Genomic DNA, 15497 nt, shown 5'->3' on the forward strand with positions numbered 1-15497 from the left:
GTGGCATGATCTCGGCTCACTGCAACCTTCACCTCCCGGGTTCAAGTGATTCTCCTGCCTCAGCCTCCTGAGTAGCTGGGATTACAGGTGCCCGCCACCATACCTGGCTAATTTTTGTATTTTTAGTAAAGATGGGGTTTCACCATGTTGGCCAGGCTGGTCTTGAACTCCTGACCTCAGGTGATATGCTTGCCTCAGCCTCCCAAGGTGCTGGGATTACAGGTGTGAGCCACTGCGCCTGGCCCCTTTTGGATTTTCGTATCATCTACATGGTTAATTGAACTTTCAATTCACAGACCTTGTTTTGTTTTCTTTTCATATCCTGTTAATGATGCTTATATGGATCCCAGGGCCAGAGGTCATCAGGATCTCCCAGCAGCAGCCTGGCCAACACAGTGAGACCTCCATCTCTACAAAAAAACTAAAGAAATTAGCAAGGCATGGTGGTGCGCACCTGTAGTCCCAGCTACTCAGGAGACTGAGGCAGGAGGACTGCTTAAGCCCGGGAGGTTGAGGCTGTAGTAAGCCATGATGGCACCACTGCACACTCCAGCTTGGGTGACAGAGCAAGACCGTGTCTCCAAAAAAAAAAAAACAAAAACAAAAACAAAGAAACCTCCCAGAACTTCATAGCTGTTACTATTAGTAGCAGCTGATGTTTCCTGGCTGATCTCTTGCCCAAGCCACAGTTACTATTTTTCCTTTGTTGCAACCCTGGTTATGAAACCAGAAATAGTTGTTGCTGGTAGAGACATTGAAATACCTCAAAGTAAAACCCAGAGGTTGGGCCAGGCTGTGGTCAGCTCTGGGGAGACCACAGACTTTGCAGAGGAGTCCAGGGTCCCTGAAGATGGGTGGCAGCCAGTGGAGCTGCTGGGGAGGGGGATGGGCAGCCAGCTTGAAAGAGCTTGGAGCCTAGAAGAGGAGGAGATAAAAATCATCACAGTGAGGTGTCTCCAGGGCCGAGCTGAGGCCCTGGCCAAGGAAGTCTCAAGGCTGTAGCGTGGCTCCATCTTTGGGTTCCACAATTTGTATTGAGGTCCTGGCTGTGTCACTTACACAGCTCTGTGTCTCTGGCTAATTGGTCACCTTCCCCGATCCCCTGCTCATCTGTAAACCAGGAGAAATGGTATAACCACTGCAGAGTGGGTAAGGAAAATGTATCTGCAAGTTGCTGATGTAAGAGGTGAAGTTGACATAAGGTAAAAGTAACCATTTTATTTATTATTATTATTATTATTGTTATTTTTTTTTTTTTTTGAGATGGAGTCTCGCTCTGTCGCCCAAGCTGGAGTGCAGTGGCGCAATCTGGGCTCACTGCAAGCTCCGCCTCCCGGGTTCACGCCATTCTCTTGCCTCACCCTCCTGAGCAGCTGGGACTACAGGTGCCCGCCACCTCGCCCAGCTAATTTTTTGTGTTTTTAGTAGAAATGGGGTTTCACCGTGTTAGCCAGGATGGTCTCGATCTCCTGACCTCGTGATCCGCCCGCCTCTGCCTCCCAAAGTGCTGGGATTACAGGCGTGAGCCACCGTGCCCGGCAGAAAGTAACCATTTTAAAGTGAACAACTCAGGAGCATTTGATGCATTCACAATGTTGCTGATGTAAGAGGTGAAGTTGACAATAACACAATAGTAACCATTTTAAAATGAACAATTCAAGGGTATTTAGTGTATTCAAAATGTTGCTGATGTAAGAGGTGAAATTGACATAACACAAAAGTAACCGTTTTATTTATTTATTTATTTATTATTATTTTTGAGACAGTCTCACTCTGTCACCCAGGCTGGGGTGCAGTGGCATGATCTCCGCCTCCAGCCTCCACCTCTCAGGTTTTTTGTTTGTTGTTTGTCTGTTTTGAGACGGAGTCTCACTTTGTTGCCCAGGCTAGAGTTCAGTGGCGCGATCTTGGCTCACTGCAACCTCCAACTCCTGGGTTCAAGTGATTCTCCTGCCTCAGCCTCCTGAGTAGCTGGGATTACAGGTGCCTGCCACCACACCCGGCTAATTTTTTGTATTTTTAGTAGAGACAGGGTTTCATCATGTGTTGGCCAGTCTGGTCTCGAACTCCTGGTCTCGTGATCTGCCTGCCTCAGCCTCCCAAAGCACTGGGATTACAGGCGTGAGCCACCAAGCCCAGCTGACCTCTCAGGCTTAAGCGATTCTCTCACCTCAGCCTCCCGAGTGGCTGGGATTACAGGTGCCTGCCACCAAGCTTGGCTAATTTTTGTATTTTTATTTTTAGTAGAGACAGGTTTCACCATGTTGGCCAGGCTGGTCTTGAACTCCTGACCTCAAGTGATCCACCCACTTCGGCCTCCCACAGAGCTAGGATTACAGGTGTGAGCCACTGCACACGGCTGATAGTGAGAAATTTCTAAGCTGAGACAGGCATCACAGGGTGACATTGCCAGTGGCTGTCATCTTATTTACATACATGCAATTACATACATGTACGTATACAACATAGACATACATGCATAATACAGTTCTATATGTGTACAATATATAAACATATATACTACATACATACACATAGTAGGTAACATGTATGCATTACACGTACGTATAAACATATTATCTACTGTGAGTGTGTATATAATATACACATATATTTTGTGGTGGTTGTTTGTTGCTTTTCCCCTCCACTAAAATATATGCCCCAGGAGGGCAGGGGCCTTGCCCGTCTCCCTCACTTCCACATTTCCAGGGCCCGGTGGGTGGGAACTCCTTTGTGACTGGCTGCAGGGAGTGGAAGAGTGAAGAGATGACCTTGGTTGGAAGGCTGCCTCGGGAGCCCATCAGAGGGGGCCGCCTAAAAATATCATGGATTGAAAAAGTTCTGGGGGTGGACGGTGGTGATGTGAAAGTGGTTAATGCCACTGCAGGGTATGCTTAAAAATGGTTAAGATGGGCCAGGTGCGGTGGCTCACGCCTATAATCCCAGCACTTTGGGAGGCCGAGGCAGGCAGATCAGGAGGTCAGGAGATCGAGACCATCCTGGCTAACACGGTGAAACCCCATCTCTACTAAAAATACAAAAAAATTAGCCGGGCGTGGTGGCGGGCGCCTGTAGTCCCAGCTAGTCGGGAGGCTGAGGCAGGAGAATGGTGTGAACCCGGGAGGCGGAGCTTGCAGTGAGCCGAGATCGCACCACTGCATTCCAGCCTGGGTGACAGAGACTCCATCAACAACAACAACAACAACAACAACAACAAAAGGTTAAGATGGTAAATTTTATGTTATATATATTTTACTATAATTAAAAAAAAAATCACTGGGCCTGGCACGGTGGCTCACGCCTGTAATCCCAGAGCTTTGGGAGGCTGAGGCAGGAGGACTGCTTGAGTCTAGGGGTTCAAGACCACCCTGGGCAACATAGTGAGACCCCCGTTTCTATTAAAAATTAAAAATTAGCCAGGTGTGGTGGCACCTGTCTGTAGTTCCAGCTACTCCGAGGCTGAGGTGGGAGGATGGCTTGAACCCAGGAGGTCGAGGCTGCAGTGAGCTGTGACTGCACCACTGCACCCCATCCTGGGCGACATGGTGAGATCCTGTCTCTAAACAAATAAACACACAAACTACATTGATGCCAAGAACAATTACTGCATGCTCACTATGCATTAGGCATCTTGCTAAGCTCTTTACCCCTGTCATCTCATTTGTCTCACATAATCCCTGCAAGGTAGGATCACTAACCTATTATATTTTATGGATTAGAGACAACCTCAGAGAGGTTAAGTCACTTGCCCAAGGTCACACAGCGAGTCTCAAGCCCCAGCCGGTGAGCATCACGATCCTTTGCCAATGAGCCGATACTCGAGAAAGGGTCGGATAGACAACAGGCACTGCATAAAGGCTGGTTAACGGGACCGTGTTTGCCTGCAACGTGGAGCTCCTGGCTCGGACCGCGAGAAGGCCACGCGCCCCCGGGCCGCCGCGCGCCCCCGGGCCGCCGGGGCGGAGTCAACGCCGCGGATTGGCTGCTGAGAAAGGGGCGTGGCTCGTGGGGGCCGGTGGGCGGAGTCGATCTCTGGCCGTAAATACGGCGCCACATGGCACTGGCTCGCGAGGGCGGGGGCGGGCGGGCTGGCGGGGCGCAGGCGCGCTGAGGGCGGACAACCCTCGGCCTCCGTGGCCCCTCCGGCGGCTGCGACGTCTCGCGAGAAGACGACCGGTGGGCGGGGCTCCAGAGCCGGGGGCGGGGCCGGCGAGGGCCGCCTCTGGAGGGTCCGCTAGTCGCGGGGCGGCGGCGGCGGCGGCGGCGGCTGCGGGCGCGAGGTGAGGGGAGAGAGGTGAGGGGCGCGGCGGGCGGCGGGTGGCGGGCGGCGGGCTCGGGGCGCGGTCTGCCTCCCTCTCGGCCGGTGCTGGGCTCCCAGGGCCCGGGCGGGGGTCCCGGGCCGCGCTGAGGGGCGCGGGTCGGCTCTCCTTAGCCCGGCCTGGCGGGCGCGGCTTGGGCCTGGGTTCGAGTTCCCGCGCCGGCGCGCTGTGTGACCTTGGCCCTGCGCGCGCCCTCTCTGAGCCCCGCTCGTCGTCCTCGGCCAGGGGGACCAGCCCTGGGGCCCTGATCAGCGCGTTCTGCGGCTCCTCGGGGTCTGGACGAGAAATCTGTGGTTCTGATTCAGCGACAGCAGAGGCTGCAGCGGCCCCGCCGGCCCCCAGGAGTCCCCCTGCCCGGCATCAGCCTCTGCCGCCCGGCAGGGGTAGGACCGCTTCCCGGGCGTGGAGTTCCAGGATCCCCAGCTCCCGAGGGCCCCCCTGTGCCTGCTGTCACCTGAACGGGGCTCCCCGGCCCCCCAGAGCCCCTCCTGTGCCTGCTGTCACCCGAACGGGGCTCCCCGGCCCCGGCGACGGCAGCCCTGGAGCCTGCAGACGCCAGCAGCACCGGCAGGTCGCTCAGGGTATCCCCTAAATGACCTCTCACTCCAGAAGCCGCAGCCCTGCCCCTCTGCGAGAGGAAACCGTGCATTTAGTCCGGGAACAGTGGGATTTAGACCTCCTCTGCGGGCTCCCGGCCACCGAGACACCGCCGGCAAAGCCTTGGCTCGGGCAGAGGCTCCGTCTGGCAGGCAGCACAACAAGCCGTAGTGTTTCCAGCATTATTAAATTATTTAGTTCATAATCGGGGCTGTGGGGACTCGGAAGCCCCGGGGTGAATAGGAATGTGAGTTGCAGGCGCGGTGCTGGACGCAGTACATCTTCCAGGACACCAGGCCCTACGGTGCTGCTCCCGGCTGTGGGTGTCTGGGGACGGCTCAGCGGGTCCCCCACCTACCCCCACGCGGGGACCCGGGTTAGCCCCTCACCGTGAGCATCTGGTGTTGGGAGTCAGGGCTGGTGTCTGAGTGAGGACTGAGAGAAAACAGGGGTAGTCAGGAGATTGCTACACGAAGATGCAACGCTTGAGATCTGAAAGAGCACCTGGCTGGAACGGCATAGATGTTGATTTCCTTGTAAAGGAGTTTATGGGACTTTGGGCTGATGCTTTGGGGCCAGCAGTAACTGTCTGCTGTCACTCAGCAGACTCCAGCTTTGTTATCAAACCTCCAATCGAGTGCAAGATGCCAAGCTGGGGTAGATGCCGGTGATAGCGTGGGCCTTGCCCTGGGAGCTCACGGCCAGCCTGGCTACAACTGTGTGGGGTTGGGGCTGTGGTGCAGGCGTTAACAGAATGTGGAGACCTTTTCCGACATTTTCCACAGTGGAGAGGACCTATGAATTGGGCCTTTGGAGGCAAAGGGCATGCAGAGATGTGGAAGTGAAACTGATGTTTGGGGGAGATGGTGGGTCGCCGTGTTCTTGATGAAGTGGGGTTTCAGGATTGGGTTGGAAGCTAAGACTGGAACGCCGGGCGAGGTGGCTCGTGCCTGGAATCCCAGCACTTTGGGAGGCCGAGGCGGGCGGATCACCTGAGGTCAGGAGTCCGAGACCAGCCTGGCCAACATGGTGAAACCCCCCATCTCTACTAAAAATACAAAATTTAGCTGGGCGTGGTGGTGCACACCTGAAGTCCCAGCTACTTGGGAGGATGAGTCAAGAGAATCGCTTGAACCCGGAGGCGGAAGTTGCAGTGAGCCGACATTGGGCCCCTGCAGTCCAGCCTGGGCAACAGAGTAAAAAAAAGACTGGAAAGATGGGTTTCTGATTGTGCAGGGGCCTGAATGCTGTATGAGGGAGTTTAAACTTTTATCCCTTTGGTGGTGGTTTGGGTGCGATGCGATTAGTTGTGTTTCAGAAAAGTGGTCCTGGTGAGAATATGGGAAGTGGGTTTTGCGTCTGGGCAGTGGAGCTGAGTTGAGTAGCCTTGTGGGGCGTGGGTCTGGGACAGTGAGAGAGCGGGGGCGGGCATGGAGCTGAAAGATGTTGCCAAATCCACTGGGCGGTGGCGCTTTGTGAGATGTGGCGACCTGTAACAGCGAGGGTAGCCGGGACTTCTTACCTGCGATGAGGAGCGCTGGGGCCGGGTGGGAGAGGAAGGGCCAAACACACGTGGGTTTTAGACCTGCAGAGTTGGCGGTATTAGTGGCCATCCTGGAGGAGATGTAACCTTGTAGAGAAGAGACAGCCTGGAGAAGGAGGGAATCCCTAGGAACCCCAGTGGGAAGGGATCCAGAGCTGAAGAGAGGCCTGTTGGTTGGCTGACCTTGGGCGTGCAGTTCCTTGACTAGGCACAGTCATTGAGGCTGGCGGGTGATTCTCTTCTAGTGTGGGTCCGGGGCTGAAGGAGCCATCAGTGGGAAAAGACGGGTTATTGATGATACTGAAACACATGCGGCTTGTTTGTCATTTAAAAAAACCTTACATCTTGAGTTTCGATTCTTAAATTGTCTTTCTTTTCAGAGAGTAGCTGTTAGTTTCACACTTACTTAGTGGGTCTGTGGCTGCAGGCGGGACTGTGGTTCTCCAGCCCTGGCCCACAGATGTGCCTGGAGATAATTGACTCTCCAGCTTATTACTTCCTGCTGTTAAGGTGGTGGTTTCTGTAACTGTTTAGAAACTTGAAAGATATTTCAGAGAAGAATGGGAGACAGGTACAGTTGAGTACGGGGTGGGGGCACAGTTGAGTACGGTGTGGGGGCACAGTTGAGTACGGGGTGGGGGCACACAGTTGAGTACGGGGTGGGGGTGCAGTTGAGTACGGGGTGGGGGTGCAGTTGAGTACGGGGTGGGGGCGCAGTTGAGTACGGGGTGGGGGCACAGTTGAGTACGGGGTGTGGGGGCACAGTTGAGTACGGGGTGTGGGGGCACAGTTGAGTACGGGGTGGGGGCACACAGTTGAGTACGGGGTGGGGGTGCAGTTGAGTACGGGGTGGGGGCGCAGTTGAGTACGGGGTGGGGGCGCAGTTGAGTACGGGGTGGGGGCGCAGTTGAGTACGGGGTGGGGGCACACAGTTGAGTACGGGGTGGGGGTGCAGTTGAGTATGCGGTGGGGGCGCACAGTTGAGTATGGGGTGGGGGCGCACAGTTGAGTATGGGGTGGGGGCGCACAGTTGAGTATGGGGTGGGGACACAGTTGAGTATGGGGTGGGGGCGCGCAGTTGAGTACGGGGTGGGGGCGCGCAGTTGAGTACGGGGTGGGGGCGCACAGTTGAGTACGGGGTGGGGGCGCACAGTTGAGTATGGGGTGGGGGCGCACAGTTGAGTATGGGGTGGGGACACAGTTGAGTACGGGGTGGGGGCGCGCGGTTGAGTATGGGGTGGGGGCGCACAGTTGAGTACGGGGTGGGGGCGCGCGGTTGAGTATGGGGTGGGGGCGCACAGTTGAGTATGGGGTGGGGGCGCACAGTTGAGTATGGGGTGGGGGCGCACAGTTGAGTATGGGGTGGGGACACAGTTGAGTATGGGGTGGGGGCGCGCAGTTGAGTACGGGGTGGGGGCGCGCAGTTGAGTACGGGGTGGGGGCGCACAGTTGAGTACGGGGTGGGGGCGCACAGTTGAGTATGGGGTGAGGACACAGTTGAGTATGGGGTGGGGACACAGTTGAGTACGGGGTGGGGGCGCGCAGTTGAGTACGGGGTGGGCGCGCAGTTGAGTACGGGGTGGGGGCGCGCAGTTGAGTACGGGGTGGGGGTGCAGTTGAGTACGGGGTGGGGGCGCGCAGTTGAGTACGGGGTGGGGGCGCGCAGTTGAGTACGGGGTGGGGGCGCACAGTTGAGTATGGGGTGGGGGCACAGTTGAGTATGGGGTGGGGGCGCACAGTTGAGTATGGAGTGGGGGCACAGTTGAGTACGGGGTGGGGGCGCGGTGCTGTACAGGGCACAGGAGGAGGAAGTGAACAGGGCCCCTTTGGCTCCCAGAACATGACCAGCTGGGGCTTTTCCCTCTAGACAGGAGGATGGATGTGTCTTTGGGGAATCTAAGTAGCCCAAGAGAAAAGACCTAAAATTAATGACATCAGGAGGTCCCCAGTCAGCAGGCCCAGCTGGATCCCTTGCTAACGAAGCCCGTAATTAATAACCCCCTCCCAGTGTTCAAGGCATCAAGCTTTAAAAATCCCCATCCCTTAAATATGAGCAGATAACCAAGGGCATCTGAAGAAAACCTCTGCTATAGGAGATTGAGACCAGAATACACACTGGGAAACCAGAGAGCGTTCAGGAAGGAGCCCTAGAAAGCAGGCTGTCATTAATGTCCACGCGGAGGTGAGAGAAAATATCGCGAACATGAGGCAAGAACAGGAAGCTCTAAAAAAAAGCCACCAAAAGGAGCATTCAAAGATCCAAAAAGAGAACTCTCGGATGTAAAAAAAAATAAATAAATAAAAGCAGAAATAAGAAAATCAGTTAGTGGGTGAAAGATAAAGTTGAGGAACTCCCTCAGAAAGTAGAACAGAAAAGCAACGAGGTGGCAAATGAGAGAAAAAAGAAACGGAAAGTATCAGATCAGGAAGTCAGCAGCTGAATAGTAACAGCTTCAAAGCTGAGGTGAGAGGATCGCTTGAGGCCAGGAGTTCAAGACCAGCCTGGGCAACATAGCAAGACCCCATCTCTACAACAAAATTTAAAAATTAGCCAGGTGTGGTGGTGTGCACCTGTAGTCCCAGTTACTTGGGAGGCTGAGGTGGGAAGATCACTTGAGCACAGGAGTTTGAGGCTGCAGTGAGCTGTGATCATGCCACTGCGATCCAGCCTGGGTGACAGAGCAAGACCCCATCTCTAAAAAATAAAATAAAATACATTTTAAAAAGTTTCCACAAGAAAAAATAGGGAAAACAGGATGAAATTCACAAAATAATTTCCTAGAACCCAAACTTTCTGGGTTAAAGAGGCCCACCCAGCGGCCAGTACCACGGGTGAAAACGCAGGTGTCCTTCACTTTCACAGCCTCTTCACTTCCCAGCTTGGATATTAAAAGCCTGGGAAGGCTGGGTGTGGTGGCTCATGCCTGTAATCCCAGCAATTTGGGAGGTAGGTGAATCACTGAGGTCAGGAGTTCGAGATCAGCCTGGCCATCATGAAACCTCATCTCTACTAAAAATACAAAAATTAGCCAAGCATGGTGGTGGGTGCCTGTAATCCCATACTCAGGAGGCTGAGGGAGGAGAATTGCTTGAACCCAGGAGGCGGAGGTTGCAGTGAGCCCAGATTGTGCCACTGCACTCCAGCCTGGGCAATAGAATGAGACTCTGTCTCAAAAATAAAATTAAAAAAAATAATTAAATAAAAGTCTGGGCAGCAAACTTGGATAGTGAGAGAGGCTGAGTTTCAGATAAAGACTAGTGAGAGCTTGGGAGGGGAAGGATTTATTTGAAAGCATGTTGGCAGCTGTTGACCCCAGAATTTGGATAGTGACAGAGGCCAGGCGCTGTGGCTCACGCCTGTAATCCCAGCACTTTGGGTGGCCGAGGTGGACAGATCACTTGAGGCCAGGAGTTTGAGACCAGCCTGGCCAACATAGTGAAACCCTGGTTAATACAAAAATTAGCCAGGCGTGGTGGCGGGTGCCTGTAATCCCAGCTACTCAGGAGGCTGAGACAGGAGAATTGCTTGAACCGGGAGGCAGAGGTTGCAGTGAGTGGAGATCATGCCGTTGCACTCCAGCCTGGGCAACAAGGGCGAGACTCCGTCTCAAAAAAAAGAAAAATCCTTGCGTACCCACTCCAGGACATACTGTTGTGAAATCTCAGAACAAGAGGAGAAAGTAAAAACAAATCACAAATAGGTCATCACAGGTCAAGAGGCAGAAGGTTAGAACATGTGGAAAAAGGCAGAAGAACTAACTACAATTAAAATGAAAAGAAGCAGAAGGGCTTGGGCTTTTTCAAAGCAGCACTGGATGGCAGGAGACGGGAGGGCCTTGCTTGAGACATTCTGAAGGATGCATTTGCAGCCTGGAAGTCTACACTCAGGCAAGGGAGGGTAGGGTAAAGACACCTTCAGACTTGCTCCCAGATTTGTTCCTCATGCTTTAAGGAGGTGATTGGCAGATGTAGTCTCCCCAGATGAGGCAGTAAGTCTAGACTGAGAGAGACTGGCTGGTGGGAACAGGATTTCCCCCAGGTGAGAGGTGAGAAGAACCTGCTGAAGGGAGATACCAGTCAGGTGCTGGCATGGAGAGCAGACATGTCCTGACCCCAGCTGGTCAGAGTCTCCATGAGGAGATTCTTTGGGAGAAGATGAAATTAGCAGAACACCTGACGTGCTGCAACATCTGGAGAGGAGTTGAGGCAGTTGGCAGAGTTAGGGTGGGATTAGTGATAAGTACTAAACAAAGCAAATGAAAACACAAGACCGTTATTAGTTCCAGGGAAAATAAACCATCGTGTGGGAAACGAAAAATAATTATGGTGTACTACAAGGCGCAGCTGTGGATAGCCTCGCCACAATGATAATAATTTATGTAAACACTGACTGCTGCTCTAATTGAAATTATGATGCGCCTGGGCAGAGAAGGTGTGGGGAGGAGAGCGCTGCATTTTCGCCTATTGCCTCAGAAAGTCAGTCACTAATGCCCCAAGCTGAACAACCAAAGTTCACTCTGAAGGCAGACGTTAAAAGAATTAGCTAAAAAGAATTACGGAGTGAGTAGTGCGTGGTGGTTCACACCTGTAATCCTAGCACTTCAGGAGGCCGAGGCAGGAGGATTGCTTGAGTCCAGGAGTTCGAGACCAGCCTGGACAACATGGTGAAACCCTGTCTCTACTGAAAATACAAAAATTAGCCGGACATGGTGGCCTGTGTCTGTAGTCTCAGCTCTGTGGGAGGCTGAGGTGGGAGGATCACTTCACTTGAGCCCAGGAGGCAGAGATTTTAGTGAGCTGAGATCGAGCCATCACACTCCACTCTAGCCTGGGTGACAGAGATAAGACCCTATCTCAAAGAAAAAAAAAAAAAAGAATCATGGAGAAGGGCGGAGGTGAGAAAGGGAAGCAGGGACAGAGACTGTTGAGTTTCTTAATAAACTTCACCTCGCGGAGTGATTTCACTCTTTCATGGATATGTATGTGTAGCATTGAATTGACACAAATGGGAACAGTCTCAGATGGGCTTTCTGCTCTGACGGAATGGGGGCCCTCGCCTGCCTCTGTGCACAGGCCCTGTTAACAGGGAGGGTTTCCTTGCTCTGATTTCCTCTTGGTTATTGTCATTGTTCTCTGTATCCTGTCTCCTCGTTGTGGTCATTTATCAGAGATTCTGAGCGCTTTTTTTTTTTTAACCTTTCAGGCAGAGTCTCGCTCTGTCACTCAGGCTGGAGTGCAGTGATATGATCTCATTGCAGCCTCTGTTTCCTGGGTTCAAGCAATTATGATTACAGGCGTGAGCCGCCACGCCCGGCCGAGCACTTTCTTTCGTCATTTTGTAAGGGGGTTTTAAAACATACCCACCAGTAGAGAGAACAGTATTATAGGTCATTCTTCACCTGTCCCCAAGTTTCAGAAATTAGGCAATCAGAGTCCGTCATGTTTGTCTGGTTTTTGTTAGAACAACACCTGTTTCTTGAGCAAGTACTGAGTGCCAGATGCTGCTGGAAGCCTTGAGAATACCCGCTGTGAAACAGGACGAGGACCTCCCCTTTAAGGTTTCAGTGCAGGAAGACAGTGAGCGGATTAACCAGTGAATAGGAGCTATTTGAGGCCAGGCACGGTGGCTCACGCCTGTAATCCTGACACTTTGGGAGGCTGAGGCAGGAGGATCGCTTGAGCCCAGCAGTTCAGGGATTCTGCGATTGCACCACTGCACTCCAGCCTGGGTGACACAGTGAGACACTACTCTAAAAATCATAAATAAAAGATTTGAGGTAGGGATGGGATAAATGCTGCTATGAAGAAAACCAGGGTATGGGTATGGGGAGTGCAGGCTAGAGGCCGGGATCTACTTTCTCAGGGTGGTTAGGGAAGGCTTGCTGAGGAGGTGAGCGTCAAGCAGAGATCTGAAGGAAGTGTGGGACTGCCCTGGGATTCCCCAGCTGAGGGACAGTGGTGCAGAGGTCCAGCAGCAGGAGCCTGCTGGGTGCGGTGGAGGAACGGCAAGGAGACTGTTGAGGCTGGAGAGGGTCGCCGAGGGGGACTGTGATAGAAGAGGAGATCAGTGGAGTCCCAGTCACGGGCCATCGGAAGGACTCGAGATAGGAAGCCACTGGACTCCAGTGATCAGAGATGACGTGATCTGACTTTTAACAGAATAACCATGGCTTTGGGGTTGAAAATGGATTGTATGGGCCTGAGAGCAGAAGCAGGAAGACTGGTTTGGAGGCTGTTGCAATAATGCAGGTAAGAGCTGATGGTGATTGGGGTAGGGTGGGGTGTAGGTGGGGCAGAGGGGACTTGACAAGTTAGAGCCTGGATACCTATTTACTTTTTAAAATTATTTATTTATTTATTTTTAAATTTTGAGACGAGATCTCACTCTGTCACCCAGGCTGGAGGGCTGGAGTACAGTGGTGTGATCATAGTTCACTGCAGCCTCGGCCTCCTGGGCTTAAGAGATCCTCCCACCTCAGCCTCCTGAGTAGCTGGGACTACAGGTGTATACTACCATACCTGGCTAATTTTTAAATTTTTGTACCGATGGCTTCTTGGTATGTTGCGCAAGCTGATCTTGAACTCCTGGTCTCAAAATATTATCCTGCCTTGGCCACCTAAAGCGTTGGGATTACAGGCATCAGCCACTGCACCTGGCTGAGCCTGGATATATTTTGCATGTAAAGCCCCAAGCAGGTTCTTAAACTGATCATAGTGAGATTTATTATCATTTTCTTCTGAAATAATTTCTTTGAGTTAACTTAACTTTTTTTTTTTTTTTGAGATGGAGTCTCACTCTGTTGGCCAGGCTGGAGTGCAGTGGGGCAATCTTGACTCACTGCAACCTCCACCTCCCGGGTTCAAGCAATTGTCTCTGCCTCAGCCTCTCAAGTAGCTGGGATGATAGGCGCCAGCCACCACACCCAGCTAGTTTTTGTATTTAGTAGAGACGGGGTTTTGCCATGTTGGCCAGGCTGGTCTCCTGACCTCAGGTGATCCACCCAGCTTGGCTTCCCAAAGTGCTGGGATTACAGGCGTGAGCCACTGTGCCCGGCCAAGAATTGATTTAACTCTTAAGTCAGTTCAGTCAAGTGAGTTATCGTTTGGATTCTAGAGTCAAATATCATGCAACAAATATTTGAGCCTTCTGAGGAATACAGAAGGTACATGAGATATGATCCCTGTCTTCTAAGAACTTGAAACCCAGTTTGGGAATATTGGACTGGTATATGTGCGTGGATTTCCTGTCTACTTGGGAAGGGCCGACAGAGGGCTTAGAGATGGGAAGGAAGAGAACAGGGTGAGCTGATAGCCTCTGTGCCCTAGGACTGGCTCTGCAGGGAAGTTACTTTACTTCAAAGGCTAAGTTTGGGCTCAGTTTTCATTCAGGTCTCCTGGGATATAAATCAACATTCCATTCTCATCAATGTGACCGTTTATTACATATTTTTATTTGGATATACTGTCAGATGTAGTTAACTGAACACAAATGAAGTAATTTCATAAGCAAATAAACCATAGTCCTGGAGGTACTGCGTGAAAATGTGTCTTACGATGGAAGTTTTAATGCAGCACCACTGTGTGTAAGTTCCAGGCAGCCCAGGACATGCAGAGAGCAAATAGTGACACCAGTAACATAAACTTTCCACATTTTTGTTGGTTACAGCGATGGGAACTGCAGTGAATTATTTGCCTTATATAGTGTCTGTAAAGCTGGAAAAGAAGTAGGTAGTTTCTGGTCTTTGTGCCAGTAGCGTGAATAAATAAACTTGAAACATTCTTGCACTTCTTATTGAAGGTCATGTCACTTGATTTAGTGCTCAAGAGCTTGGTTATTTGGACACGAAGAAGCTACTTCCCTCAGCAGTAAAGGAAATAGAAATTTGAATGTCTAGTGAAAGCTACCAGTTCTGCTAAACATATACTGTAGAGGCCAGCAGAGCAGAGTGGCAAGGAAGGGGGGCTCTCCAACAACAGCCTGAGTTCCGAGGCCAGCTCTAAACATTGCTAGCTATGTAGACTTATGCAAGTCTGTAGCTACTTTTCCCAGTTTCATCCCAGTTTGTGTGAGGATTAAACAAAGTAATATGTGCAAAGCCCTTAGAACATCACTTTTAACAACATGTTAGCTATTGGTATTGTTATTTTAAAATCAATTAACAAATAGTTTTTTTTTTTTGACTATTGATAACTGGCTCTTGGTAGAAAGCATGAGTAATAATAAAAATAACACATATTTGTGCAACAAATATTTGAGGGCCTGATGAAGACAGAGAGATAAGTAAGGCCAGGGGCAGAGTCTAAAGAAAGTGCTTTACTATTCTATCAAACACTTAGCTGTATTTTCTCATTTTTGTACTCTCAGTAGCTCTGGTTAGCAGAAAGGCCTAGTTTGTTCTTCTTTTGTAGATGGACTGAAAGTCAGACATAAAATGATTTGGCCCAGGCCACTCAGCAGAGGCTGGACTTGGTCTCAGTATCCCTTCCCTCTTCCTCCCAGTCCCTCCATGTCTGTGTGAAACTCTGTAGTGCTGTTTTCTTCTGTATTGTGGAAATTGGTGAGAGCCGGGCCATTGCATTCATATTAGAGAGAGAAGTGTTAGCTTCTGGAGATCGGCTTCATAAAACCACAAACATTTTCTTTTTAACTTTAAATCAAATGTATTGAGGTATGATTTACATGCAATAAAACATACCCATTTTAAGTATGCAGTTTGAGGAACGTGGCCAAACATATTCCTTGTACCTGCCTCTGCAATCAAACAGTAGAGCATTTCCATCGCCCCGAGTTTCCTCGTGAGCATTTCCATCGCCCCGACTTTCCTCGTGAGCATTTCCATCGCCCCAAGTTTCCTCGTGCTCCTTTGCAGTCTATGATTTTCATCACGATTTTGGCCTCTTTTAAACATCATATAAATGGAACCAGAGAACATGCAGTCTTTTACGTCTGGCTTCTTTTTCAGCGTGTGACCTGTGGCGTTCACCCACGAATCAGCAGTTCACCCTTTTTACACTCACTTGCTGATGGACACTGGGGT

The 15497-nt window shown here is 51.4% G+C and overlaps 1 protein-coding gene across 2 annotated transcripts in view; it reads left to right on the top strand.

Annotated features, from left to right (window-relative positions):
* The first annotated feature begins 4194 nt into the window (after positions 1-4194).
* CHST12 (carbohydrate sulfotransferase 12) overlaps positions 4195-15497 on the top strand; it is a 31619-nt gene continuing 20316 nt past the window's right edge. The window contains exon 1 of one of the 2 annotated variants that reach the window (XM_054545695.2): positions 4195-4280. The gene's annotated coding sequence lies outside the window, so the exon portion shown is untranslated. Of the gene's footprint in view, positions 4295-15497 lie in introns of both variants that reach the window. The other variant, XM_002817646.4, reaches the window with a different exon arrangement.

The sequence above is a fragment of the Pongo abelii genome, chromosome 6 (assembly GCF_028885655.2).
Source record: "Pongo abelii isolate AG06213 chromosome 6, NHGRI_mPonAbe1-v2.0_pri, whole genome shotgun sequence".
NCBI lineage: Eukaryota > Metazoa > Chordata > Mammalia > Primates > Hominidae > Pongo > Pongo abelii.